General features: G+C 42.0%; 1 long non-coding RNA gene across 1 annotated transcript; it reads right to left on the minus strand.

Moving 5' to 3' along the window:
- Positions 1-432: 432 nt before the first annotated feature.
- On the minus strand, positions 433-7,430 carry LOC135299579 (uncharacterized). The gene is made up of 4 exons (XR_010361546.1): positions 7,289-7,430; positions 6,996-7,116; positions 622-823; positions 433-541 (listed from the first exon to the last, which is right to left on the minus strand). It is a non-coding gene; the product is annotated as an uncharacterized LOC135299579 (long non-coding RNA).
- Between the last annotated feature and the right edge of the window lie 5,741 nt (positions 7,431-13,171).

The raw sequence follows: 13,171 nt of genomic DNA on the forward strand, positions 1-13,171 counted from the left end.
TTACTTAAGTTGTGTGCTGCCCTTTGAAGTTTCACCAGCACAGCTGTGGAAGGGATATGATTATTTTTTAATTTTTTTGACCCAACAAAGCCATGAGAGTAGGGCCCATTGTTGAAGCAGAGCTATCCCTGCACAATTTTGACATAGGGTTTATCATGGTGCAGGGAATTGACACACTGCTCTTTCATCACAGTAATAACTCCAGTTAATTCAACTAGGCCTATATAGGTTTATTTACTAAACTTTGCTACTGTGAGCAAGGCTTGGAACAGCAGGAAGCAAGCAAAGTTGAAATTTCCTTCCCAAAATCTAGCAAACAGGCAGAAGAAAAATCTTTGCCTCTGTGCATTGCTTGTTGCCAAAGACTTGAAGTTAATAAAGCTTCAGAATAGATCTGTCTTATCTGCACTCATTTCAAACTGGAAATAGGATGTACAGACAGTCTTGATCTGCCTGAGAACATCTAGCAAAGCTGAAACATAGATTTCCACTTCCTCTCCTCATTCTTCAGCCTGGCCATCAGGTTTCAAATCAATAATGCCTGTTCAATGGTTTGTAGATATCTGTTTACCATCCAGGTTACTGAAATTTTGCAAAGAAAGAGGGGGGAAAAGCCATTACCTGCTATTGCACTCAGGAGTTCCCAAAAGCTTTGTAGGAAAAGGAGGAGCAGGGGAGTGAGGAGAGAAGGAAGATACTTCTTTAAGGCTGTGGAAATAACTTCTTCCACTCATTTCCAGAAAAAAATCATCCACTTCCAGGACCAGAAACACTGTATTTATGTGGTGACCAATGTGTGCTCTAGGAAAGCATTTTTCCATGCCTAAAAGTAACAGAGAAGAAAAGCAAGAATGCAATCTATTGTTGGTGTTGTCTACTCCCAGTTGTTGCAGTTCATGTTGTAGATCTCCACCAACAGCTGCAGTGTGTCCTTCTGGGGAGTCACAACTCCAAACTTTTAGCTCAAACTGATTCCTTAACATGACAAAATGAATAAACACAACACCAGGAGCCACTTCAGCTGATAGGATGGGGCTGGCACAAAGTAAAAGGAAAAGTCATCAAAGCCAGGAGTTGCAACAGCTGCCAGAGAAGCCCCACCATAAAATAGGAATTATCCCTGAGTAAGGTCTGAAGAGTGATTTCAGGGTTCAGATGGATCTGAATCACTAAAATCCCCAAGTGCTCCATATAGTGCCTGCCTTTGTTCAGCAGAGAGGTGTCTGAACAGGTCTTACAGCCATAGCAAAAAAGCAGGATTTGAGGTGTGGTTTTTTGGTAAATTATGTTAAATGATCAGTGAATCTTTCAGCTATTTATGAACAGAAGAAACTCTGTCTGCCTCTTTCAAGCATTTTGTAGAATTGTTAAAATGTTTGGGGTTTGGTTTTTTTTTGAGAAACATTTTTGCTTATTGGCAGGAAACTGCTCAGAAAACTAGACTCAGTTTTGATAGTGAATTCTTATAAACTTCACAGGGCTTTGGGAGTTTGAGAGTTCATAGGTGCAAAGAGTATCATCTGTGCCAAAACCATTGTCCCATGGGTCAGGCTGATGAGCCTGCAGAGCTGCTCTCCATCACCTTCTAAGTCTATTCATCTGTGACTCACTATTTCCAGCCTCGTGATGGAAACTGTGTACAAGGAAATAAGAATCAGGTGTCTATGGAGCTAATAACAACAACGAGAAAAATAACAAAGCTATAGAAAAAATCCATATGGAATTCAAGATAAATTCCCTGACATTAGGTTTTAGACTTCATCTAGCCCCCATTTCAAATGAGGCTCTGTAAAATACTAAATGGATATAAATATGTGTGTGTATACATATACATAAATATAAATAAGAGAGAGAAAATCTGTACAAATGAGCAAGAGGAAAACCTGGCTTTGAAGTGATAGAATATTTGGCAGCTGTAAGGCCTGGAGCATTGCAACTCATCCCACCAGTGAAATTCCAACTAGAGTCTGGCTCTTGTTTTCAAAGAAAATTCCATTTTCTTTTTAAGAAAGGCACATTCTGATTCATAATTTTGAACATTTCCTGCAGAACACAGAACCCAAGAGTATTTGAAGCCATATTCTGCTACTGCTAAAGACAATGAAAAATCTCAAAATAAGTTGAGAAATTCTTTTCCAAGTTTGCAGTGTAATCCTTCTCTATGAAAGGCTGAAATCCATTCATTTTAGCAGTCATTTTCCTCTTTATACTGGCATCATGGGAAAAAGAAAAGGCAAATAAACACGCAGTAAATGAGGAGAAAGAGACAGAAGTCTTTCTGTGGCTGTATAACATATACTGATAACTCTGCCTCAAACATTTGCCTTTCCCACACTGCAATGTTTTTTATTACTTTAAATTTAAATTTAAAAAGAATTAATAAAACTCAGCCTTTGAACTACTTAATAATAATGAAACAATATTAACAACTATCCTAAATCATTAAATATCTGCAAAACGTAAATTAACTGAGTCAGCCATCAATATGAAATAATAAAATTGCAGAGGGTTTTTTTAATCAATTAGTTGACTAGACATAAGTGGAAAAGACAAGCCTAGACACACACACACACATCCATTTGCATTCATTCCTCTGTACCAACTACCAGGGTAGTGAGAGGGCTGTGGTGGCTGTACATTCATGTGTTCTCCATTTTTACATTATTTTCTGACCATTGCAAATGTTTCTGAGAAAACTTCCACTCAGCTACTGCAAAACTGAAAAAAATCAACAAACTTTTCTCATGACTGATTCCCCCTGTATTTTTTGCAAATTTCTAAGCTTTTTCATAGTGATAAAGTAACCCAAACTAATGGGGTAGTGTTGTCCCCTGCGATGATCTGATTTTGTGGCTTTATTTGGCATCATTATCTGGGCTATAAAGCCCAGACCCAGCCTCCCAGATAAGGAGACAGTTGCAGGAGCATTGTTGGCACAAGGAACTAGTGCAGGATCTAAAGCCTCTGCAAATGTGCTCTGTCCAAGACCTTTGTACAACCTGATGAGCACATGTGAACAGGAAGTAATTAGAACTATTTCTGGCATTAGAAATACAGCTTTTGATTTATCTTTCAGGAATGTGTAGGATGCAAGCAATCACATGTGGCAGTTCTGTTCCTGGTGTACTAACAAGGGACTCAGTGCTAACAGGAGACTGATGTACAAACCCAACCAACTCCCTTCTTTTTATCCCTGGGGGAACCTGCAAACCACACTGGAGACCTTGCTGTCCCTGCCAGATGGGATTTCCTTCAGCTCTGCTGCTTGATATCATCCCCATCATCCTGGGAGCCATTACCAAAACTCATAATAATAGAGTTTGAGTCTCTGAAAATCAGTGAATATTCAAATCACCAGAACTGAGGTGAACACTCATGGGCTAAAAGCATAGTGACTTTTTTTTTAATAAATAAGGCAACACAGCAGCACTGTGAGTGCATGAGGAACCCTTCCTCTTCTATTCCTTCAAACTCCTCAGCTGTCCCAACACAGCAGGGCACAGGTCACACCTGTCTCAGCAAATGGTGCAACCTCAATCTTGCCACTCACACCCAAAACTAGCATCTCCATCACTAGGTGACAAATGAGCCTCCACCTTCTCTTATGTCTTTTGGAGTTGTTCCTTGAGAAAAACCATTGTGTTGCTTTTGCTAAAGCAAAGACAGAAAGCTGAAGTATTTTTGCTTGTTTCCTTATCTCAGCAAGGAACAAGAAATCAAACCAGACAGCTGAGATATTTACATGGGCCTTAAACAGTGTAAAATCCAGCTACATTGCAACCATGAACATCTCTGTGTGTCATTCCTCTTGTTTCCCTGGGAGCTTCAGAAATCCAAAGGGGAAAAAATGACACAGTTTTGGCTCTCAGTAAGAACTGGCATCCCAGTCTGTCCTCTCCTGCACCAGAATTTGCTGTCCCCAAGCTGGGGATAATCTCTGCCAAACAAACTCTCTTACAAATGCCCCTCCCCACTCCTCGAGGCAGCAAGGCTGCAAGAAGCACAGCTGCCAGAGTGCTGGCTGCTGAGCATCTGGGATCCAGCAAGCATGGATTGGGTGCTGCAGCACTCAGCAGATAATCCTGGGACAGAAAAATATGACTTCAGCCAAATGTTTACTCCTCCTCACTCCTCTCACCTCCCACGTTCCCCCAGAATCTCTAGCAGCTCTCCTGGCTTCCTTCACCCACGAGCTCACAGCTCTGGGGTTTTCTGCACTGATTTTCCTTTTTCTTCTCTCCTCTCCAGGGACTGGAGCAGTTCTCAGATCTAGCATGTTATTTCTTCCATCTCGCTCACTCCTCACTCCCTCCCCTCTGCCATGCTGGCTCTGGATGTCCCATCCTGGCCCATGAGCTTTGCCAGCAGCTTCCAACACCTCCGAGAGCACAGCAGCAGAGGGAATGTCATCCCTCTGTGCACAAGATGGTCTCAGGGTGTTCTTGGGTATTCCTCTGCCATGGCCTTCTGCAGGGCTTGGGACCTCCTCTGGCAGCTCTGCAGGCCTTCACCTTTCCATCACAGCGGAGATGGATCTGCTCCTGGGTGCTCTCCACGTGGTTCCTCCAGCTGGCCTCGGCATGTTTCTGTTTAAACCCCACACCCTGGTGTTTGTCTGACACTGCTGCCCCCTTATCTCGCTGCTGCCCCTCAGCCATCACCTCTTTGGCCTGGCTCTGCCCTAGCACCTTCTCTTCCCACACCTCTGGACCTGAGCTGTGCCACCCCTCAGCCAAAAGCACCAGACCTTGTGAGTCCCTCTCCAGGCAGAGGGTGCTGTACCCAGCTCCTCCCCTGTCCAGTGCTGCACAGCCTGTGCTCATTGCCTGCAGCCCAAGCACAGGAGCAGGCACAGGAGCCTCCACAGCCCAGCAGCCTGGGCCCTTTTTGTAATGGCTTCATGTGTACTTCTCTGTGAAATCTCAGTTTTGGCCAGATACAGCCACTGCAGTTGTATCTATATATTGCAGGTACATCTCTTTAATGCCTTTACCTGCAGCTGTGCTTATGGGTGTTTTTTGATGCATCCAAAAAAATTTTAGTTCTGCTATGAAAAAACAAACCATATCAATATAGCAATGGAAGAGCTGGGCTTCAGCTGCAGAAACAAAACCAAGCTGTGCTTTTACACTCCTAACCACACAAATCTGTGAGTGATTTAAAGCTCTGCTACAATCCACAATATGCAGAACCTTAATTTGTACATCCCAGACCCAGATCTAAACAAGCTTTTAGAAGTCCATTTCAGGATAACACTTAGTTCTGTTACACCCAGATGTCATGATTTTTCTAAAATTCCATGCCTGCAGCCAGCCTAGGGTGCGTTTGCATGAAGAGACTCTTCCTCCTACTGTGTGAATAAGAGTGGAAGGCAGGTAACTGTATTTTTCAAGGACTTTGGTACAAACCTTTGCTGATAACCCTGGCTGAAACAGTAGGCCCATATACAGAGGCGTGTGGGGTTTTTTTTAGCTGTGTACTCACTGAAAACTGACAAGAAGAGGTGTGGAGGCACCCACCTTCCACCAATGCCAACACATTTAGGTAACTTGAGCACAGGCTGATTTGCAATTGTTAGGCATGTACATTTTTAGCTGTGCTCAAATTCCTGCAATTCCACCCACTTTCTTCATTAGCATATTAGACGCCCCCATGGCATACTTTAAAATGGTCTATAAGTCAGGCATGTGTGAGGGAAGTGGCTCCACTTGTGCAGCTGAAGGCAGCTGAAGTCTTCCCTTTTGAAGGGGAAAGAGCACTAACAAGGAAGGGACAGCCTCATGGGAAGGATGCCAGCCCCACAGCCTGCCTTGACTTTGGGCTGATCTCCTATGGTAGGATGGAGAGCAGAGTTCACAAATAATGCTCCAATTATTCTGTTTGCAGGCCTAATAGTATCCTATATGGAAACCTGTGTACATATATATGTGTATATAGTTTTATCTACATATTCTGTATGCTTTTGATGTGTGTGTGTATATATATAATGTATCTGTGTGTGTGTATGTATTTGCGTGTGTATAAACCAGATGTTTTTTCTGCTCTGCAAGTAGCTCCTGTGCCAAGGGCTGAAGAGCCAGCTGACACCAGCTGATCAGCCTTTTGGCCATGGTGACCAGGGGAAGCCAAACAAAGAGGTGCCCTCTGCTAAACCTGTGCAGGGAGGGCTCCCATCCCTCAGGGTCACTGAGGCAGCTGCCCAGGGCCAGCAAGGCTGCTTGGACACTGCATTTCTCAATATCATTGTAAGGATACTCGTCCTAGATTTGTCCATTTGTTGATCTAGTGTTTGCCTCGGATTTCCCTGGGGTTTTTGCATCCCAAATCTAGTGACAAACCTGTAAGGGACTCTTCAGGTTTATCCCTTCAGTCTCCCTAATGCCAAGGTCTTGTTCCTATGCAGGAAAAGGACCCTTGGATCTCAGTCCCATGCCCTGGGGTATATTTGGGAGAGCTGGTGATGTAGCAGGTGGCCAGAGAGACAAGGCTGCCTCCTGGAAGGAGGGACACAGTGTTCCTTAGCAGGGCTGCCCTCTCACTCCATGAAAAAACCCCACTACTGATGCCTCTGTTATCTCCCTCTGCCCTTGCCAGTCCATGGTCTCATCCTGCTGGGGACTGATGCACACTTTTTTCACCAAATCAATAGGGATTCTGTCCTTGGCAAAACTCCAGGGCCATTTTTCCTGCACTCCCAAAGGTAAGGCAGGCAGAGATGCCCCAGGAAGAACCTGGTTTCCCTTCTGGTGAGCAGCCCTCTCCCCACTGCACAAATCCTGACTTCAGAAGTGACTGTGTACAACTCACAGCCTGGAGAACAGGCTTAGGCTAAAGATTTCACAACATGGTCAATATCCCTGCTGTATTTCCTTCTCTCTCTTTTTTCCCCCCTCATTTTCCTGTACTTCCAGTGCCACTCCTTGTAATTGCTGCAGAAATGTAATTGCTGCTCTGTGTAATTGCTGCTGAAACAATCTGAGCTGTCATTGACTTACATTGTTCACAGATCAGGAGGAACTGGCAGATGAGAGTCACCCCACCTAGCTTCAGGGGCCTCCTGCATATGCATTTACATCTGAGGAAGGTATCAGGGCTCACAGATTAGGCAATGGAGACCTTGAAAATATAGAAGTGTTAAATTTAAGGTATGAGTCACCTGTGCAAAAGCATGTTTCAGCTCAAGGATGAAACAAATCATTCTCTATATACATGGAAGGTATTAAACAAACAATTGTTTATATCCACAGACAGTATTAATTGCATCCCTAACAAATACATAAAGTAACACCTGTATTTAGGATACAAAGGCAGTTTTGGAGTAGACACCTAAAGTTAGGCATGATTCCAACTGAGTTTTGCTAAAAGAGCAATCATTTCTTTCATATCAGCTCTGCTAAGTGTACTTTGAACTAAACTGGACTTTCTTTTGCAAACAGGAGGCCAAATCCTGTTGACTACAGAGTGTCAAGCAAGCAAAATTACCTCTTATGACATCACAGAGTGGGTGTTTTAATGGTACAAGCTGATGTCATTGCAGTGAATGGCAGCAGAATCTCATACATCTGCATCAGTCCTTTCTCACAAGAGCATAAAAAAAAAAAAAAGGCAAGATGCAATGGGGGAAGCAGCTTTTTCCAGCAGATGGAGGCGGTGCAAGACCAGCAGAGCCTCACCATCCAGCACCTTCCCACAGGAGATGAACATCTGCCTCCCTTCACAATCTCACCAGGGAACGAAATTGCAGCATGTGTTGCTTTGGATTTTCTAACACACAAACTTTAGTCAACACTCCGATGAGCAAGGTCAAGATCAGAGATATGCTCCCACCACCACGGATTATCTCCTGCTTGCAAACAGGTTTCAGCTAACTGCTCTGCATACAGAGGGCTGATCTCAGCCAGGCATTGCTTCATCCTCACACAGCACTGGCTCTGGAAATGTTTTAATCATGGAAGAGGTTGAGGTTATGTGGGTGGTTGGTGGTGAGGGAGTTGATGCTCTTGGTATGCTGGCAAATAATGGCAAATAGCTACAGAAAAGGATGCATGTGCAAATCTATAAATGAGGGAGAATAATAACTAAAGTAATAGTAATTAAATTTCTCCTCATCACATGGTTTCATCTTTCCAGAAAATACTCAAATCATTATCCAGTTATCTCTTTCAGATATGGAAAGAATGGGGAGAAGATATTAATTTCATTTTCATGCCCTGGCCTAAGAATGTGCCACTCCAAGAGGGATTAGCTTTATTCAGATTAACTTCTAGCTGGCCTTTTTTTGTTTATTAGCCTGCTCTGGAACTGAGGTGTGAATCTGCACAATAACTGATTTCAAGACTATTTTGAGATTGTGAGCAAATCTTTGCAAGCAAAGAATGCAAATGAGGAACAGGTTGGTGCTCCCTGGCATGGCAGGCACAAGGTATTTAAGAATACACTTCCCAAACTTGGACCCCAGGACCTTCTCCAGGGAGGTGGGTGAATGCCCTTACACCCACCCTGACACTTGCTACAGGCTCTGGGCACCCATGGACATGCTCCAGTGGCTTTGCAGCTCTGTGGACCTGCAGGGGTGGGATTGACATTTACCACTGGAAACTGGGATGAGATTATCGCAGACAGCAATACAGTGTTAGCATGGACCTGGAAGACAGGTTTCATCCCACTCCCATCAGTCATTATTTTGCACTGTTGGTACTTAAATTTCTGTATTCCTCTTGCTCTGGCATAGATTGTTCCATGCACAGAGAGGGATGTGGATGAGAAGAGACATATTAAAGGATTGAAGCACCACTGTGTAACTGGTACAGCTTAGTTTACACAGACATTGAACCCCTATAACCAGCCTTCCTTCCTTCCTTCCTTCCTTCCTTCCTTCCTTCCTTCCTTCCTTCCTTCCTTCCTTCCTTCCTTCCTTCCTTCCTTCCTTCCTTCCTTCCTTCCTTCCTTCCTTCCTTCCTTCCTTCCTTCCTTCCTTCCTTCCTTCCTTCCTTCCTTCCTTCCTTCCTTCCTTCCTTCCTTCCTTCCTTCCTTCCTTCCTTCCTTCCATCCATCCATCCATCTCTGGCACACAGAGCATCTATATATTTTAGCAGTGCTGGCAGCAAGGACAGAGCAGTTCTGGTGCACTGGTCCCCTCAAATCACCACTCAAAGCCAGACAACACACCAAGACTAGGCAGACAAGAAGCCAGAGAAGGATTACACTGTACCTGGAAAACATTTGGCTATTCAGGCTTGCAATCCCTTTGTATTGCTAGAATAGAGCAAAAGGAAATAATTAAAGGCTAAAAACATACCCTACTATTATTAAATTCCAGAGGGTGAGCTATTTTTAAGGTATATAAATATTTGGCAAGAATTCTTAATGATCCTCTTTTAAAGGAATTTCTTTATGTAGGCTAGGGTTAAGAAGATATCTTTGCAGAATCCAATAAAATGCACGTGAGTTTTATGTTGCCTCATACTTCCATTTAAACTGCAATGTCTAAATGGCAGTAGGTCCCAGAATAACTGAAAAAGTATTTTTCACATCTTTTCTCTATATTGAAATTAAATATCAATTAAACATTATCTGCTCTAGTGGTATAAATTATTTACTTACTACATACACAATTAACATTTTAATGAGTTTGATACACTTGAGATTCTATAAACATTATTGTGCAGTACAGAGTTCCTTAATACTTTGGGAAGATAAGGGATGAGGAAGAAAACCAATGTGCATTTTCATATTAGAAACTGATCATATAGATATTTAAAGACAAAACCACAAATAAAACAAGGATAAATAAAAATTCTGTACAGCAGCATTTTAGACTGTTCAACAGATTTATCAATTGGGACCAAAAATGTAAACAATTTTCTTGTCTTTCACACAAACAGTTCATAAAGTTGGTTCATGTGCAACATCTTGGATCTGCTAATATTTTGAGTAATGCAGGGAAGGTTTGCAGATGTGATCATCCAGCACTTCTCAACAGTTTTTTGGGTTTTTTCTGAAAAAATCAAGAGTAACCTGGCTAAAAGCGACAGTTGGTCTACAGAAAGGAAGTATTTCTGTAAGATCAATGAAATAATTTCCTGTATTTTAACTGGCAGTGGATTAGGGGTCACAAATCTCACAGTTCATCACTCCACAATGCTAAACTTGGATGCTATTCCAAGAGCACAGAGAGAAGCACTTGGATGTGCCACTTGTGTTGCTGCAGGGTGGGTAAACACCCACACTATCCACAGAGCAACTCTGTTGTCACACAGGTTTGCCACAATCCCACAAAGCTTGGGAATCTGCCTGTTCATGCAGAAAATAGGGACATTTCTACACACAAGTCACCCAGCTGTGGTTGGGAGCTGGGAGGTGCCTCAGACCTGTTCTGGCTTCTCACAGCCCTCGACAAGGACCTGCTGCTGTCTGACTGAGCCTCTGGAAACTTTTCAAAATCTTGGAGAAATTGTGAAAAGATGCCTCCAGGTGTTTGCATCACACCACCACACGCACTCTCCCTGTCTCCCAGCTACCAAGCGCCTTAGGAGAGACCATTTTAAATGACAGGATTTGCAGTATTTGCTGTTGAATCTGTGTTGGAGAGGGCTGGGGTGAGCAGCAGCGCTGCTGCTGAGAGACAACTACTGGCAAGGATTTCAGTTTTGTGGGGAAAAATCAAGCTACTTCCAAAAAATACAAAAATGCTCATAAGTCCTGGTTATCTCTGCTACAATGAGACAAGGAGGCTGCCAGCTGAGCCACATCTAGAAGTTTTCTGTTAAGAACATTAAATTCCAGCATCAGAAGAGAAGCAGGAAAAATGCAATTCAGGCTACAGCAAAGGCACAAAGAAAGCAAAACTTGCAGGCAGAGAAGTAGTGCCAGGACACAGCATCTTGAAGGACATTAAATACCCCCCAGAAGATTTCTAGGGGCGTGAGAAAGGAAAATACAGGCAGGTATTGGCTCCTTCCCACGGAGCAGTAAAGCTCTTGCAAAGTCTCTTTGCAAAGCCTGTTTGTGTGTCTTCATAATCCCTCAGTTCTTTGTCACACAGCTCCCCAGAGCTAAACTGTGCAGTGATATATTTTGCATGTGTGTTATATCACAAACCTGTTGACAAGGCACAAAACTACAGTAATCCTGTGGGGGAAGTCTCTTTGCAAGTTTGCCTAGATGTGTATTTTCTATTCTTCACAAAGCCTTTAAAATCAAACCACAACAAAACTGTGACTTGTGGAACCAATGAGACTGAAACAACTACAATTGAAAATCAGATACCATGACAACAAGTGAAATATAAGACAACTGCTACATTAAACAAGATTTGGAATGCTGCAGGATTTTCTGAGTTTAGGGATTGGAGGTTTTTTTATATTGTTGGTTGTTACAGTTTTGGGTTTGAGTCCTGACACAGGTCAGCAGACCTCCCTCTTCCACCTAAAAGGATGGAAAGACCCTTTTTATTTATCATCATGGGATTAGGATGAGAAAAGGGTAACTCTGTATGAGTGGAGTTTCCACACAGAAAAAATGGGAAAACTAGAAGAGAAATAAAGCCAGATAGAATTCAATTATCTTCAGGAACAAGCTGGCAAGATAAAGGATCAAGTTATCAAGCAGGGCTTTCAATTAGACTGATTTTTAACTGTAAGTAGATTTGATTAGTAGTGTAAATCACAGTATGAGCAGGCAACTTCAAATCACATTATAATGCTGAAGTCACACAGTAATAAAAACTAGACCACATCCCTAGTAAAATATTGGAAACCATCAGCCAGAGACAGGCTGCCCACATTCCTTTTTATTAACTCCTGATTCCAACTGGTTTAGCTTTTATATTCTGCCAGATATTGAAAGGAAAGCTAATATTATTAATGACTTCTAGGTCTAAGGAAGTAATTTCTATTAGTTCTAGCTAAGAAGTCATTCTTTTAAACAATCTGCTATTGACTGGCATGACAGTGTAGCATGGGGAGAAACAGCTTTTCCCATGTCCCTTTGTTTACAGGATTTCCAGGCATTATGCCAAGGCTTTTCTCCATGTTAAAGAAAACTCCATTCTTCCACATCCTTCATTTTCCTGCACACAGCTTGACTCCCATGCTGCCAAATTCCCTTTGAATCCTTGATACAGTCAAATCCATTTTGTTGCACTCAGAATTTATGAACAGCACTTCCATTTGCTTGTTTTGGGGACAGAAAACAGGAGAGGGTGGAGAAACAGCTTTTTGATTTACACCTGGATTCTCTTAGTTTCATCTGATGGCTCCTAATCCTTGCATTAGAAAGGAGTGTGAAAGTCAATCTCCCTCTCCATGGCACTCAAAGTTTTTCAGCTGTTCTTGCATCTCCCCTCAGCTGTCTCTTTTTCAAAATGAAGAATTCTGCATTGCTCACTCCCAGTCACTTGAGTGCCCTTGCACAATTTAAGATAAGCAACCTTGTTTCATCTAATATATTGATCAGAGATTAATAAAGACTGCAATGACTGCATCTGAATTTCAAGTTTTTATCTGTCAGATGCTAGGATTTTATTTTACAATACACAAAACCAGTGCAAAGAATATCCCATGTGAAAAAACCTTCTCTTGAGTTTGACAGCTGTAATTTTAGTTTTGATTAGAACAAAGCTATTAATTTTCCAGAAAACAGGAAAATAGTATGGCCATTTATCCATTTATCTGTGCAAAGAGATATCTGCTCAAGGGCAACTATTAGCAAAATACTATTTAAAAAAATAAGGAGAAATAAGCTCTTTAAAAATACATAAATATTGAAGTATTTTCACATCACTGGGCTATGTTCTGCCTGCTGTGTTTCCCAAATCTCTAGTATCGTTACACCACCACGATTTTATCATGTCTCTAAAATTAGTTTAAAGCTTGAAAGTTTTAAAAAGTACAGCTATTTTCACAGCCTTTCATTCGGGCCCACACTGAGTTGAGTCTAATGTCAACAAGGATTTTTCCTCAATATCAAAAGCAAAATCACTTACCAGTAGAAAAAAATAAAGTATAAAAGCTAATGGGTGTTGTATCCCTTAATCTCACTGGAGTATTTAACATTAAACATTAAGCTTTAGGAATCTTAACATTAAACATTAAGCTTTAGGAATCTTAATTTATTATTACAAAATCATACATACCTTCTTTCTCACCTTAGACATTTGAGTTTAAGAAAC

Source organism: Passer domesticus, chromosome 4 (genome assembly GCF_036417665.1).
Source record: "Passer domesticus isolate bPasDom1 chromosome 4, bPasDom1.hap1, whole genome shotgun sequence".
Classification (NCBI taxonomy): domain Eukaryota; kingdom Metazoa; phylum Chordata; class Aves; order Passeriformes; family Passeridae; genus Passer; species Passer domesticus.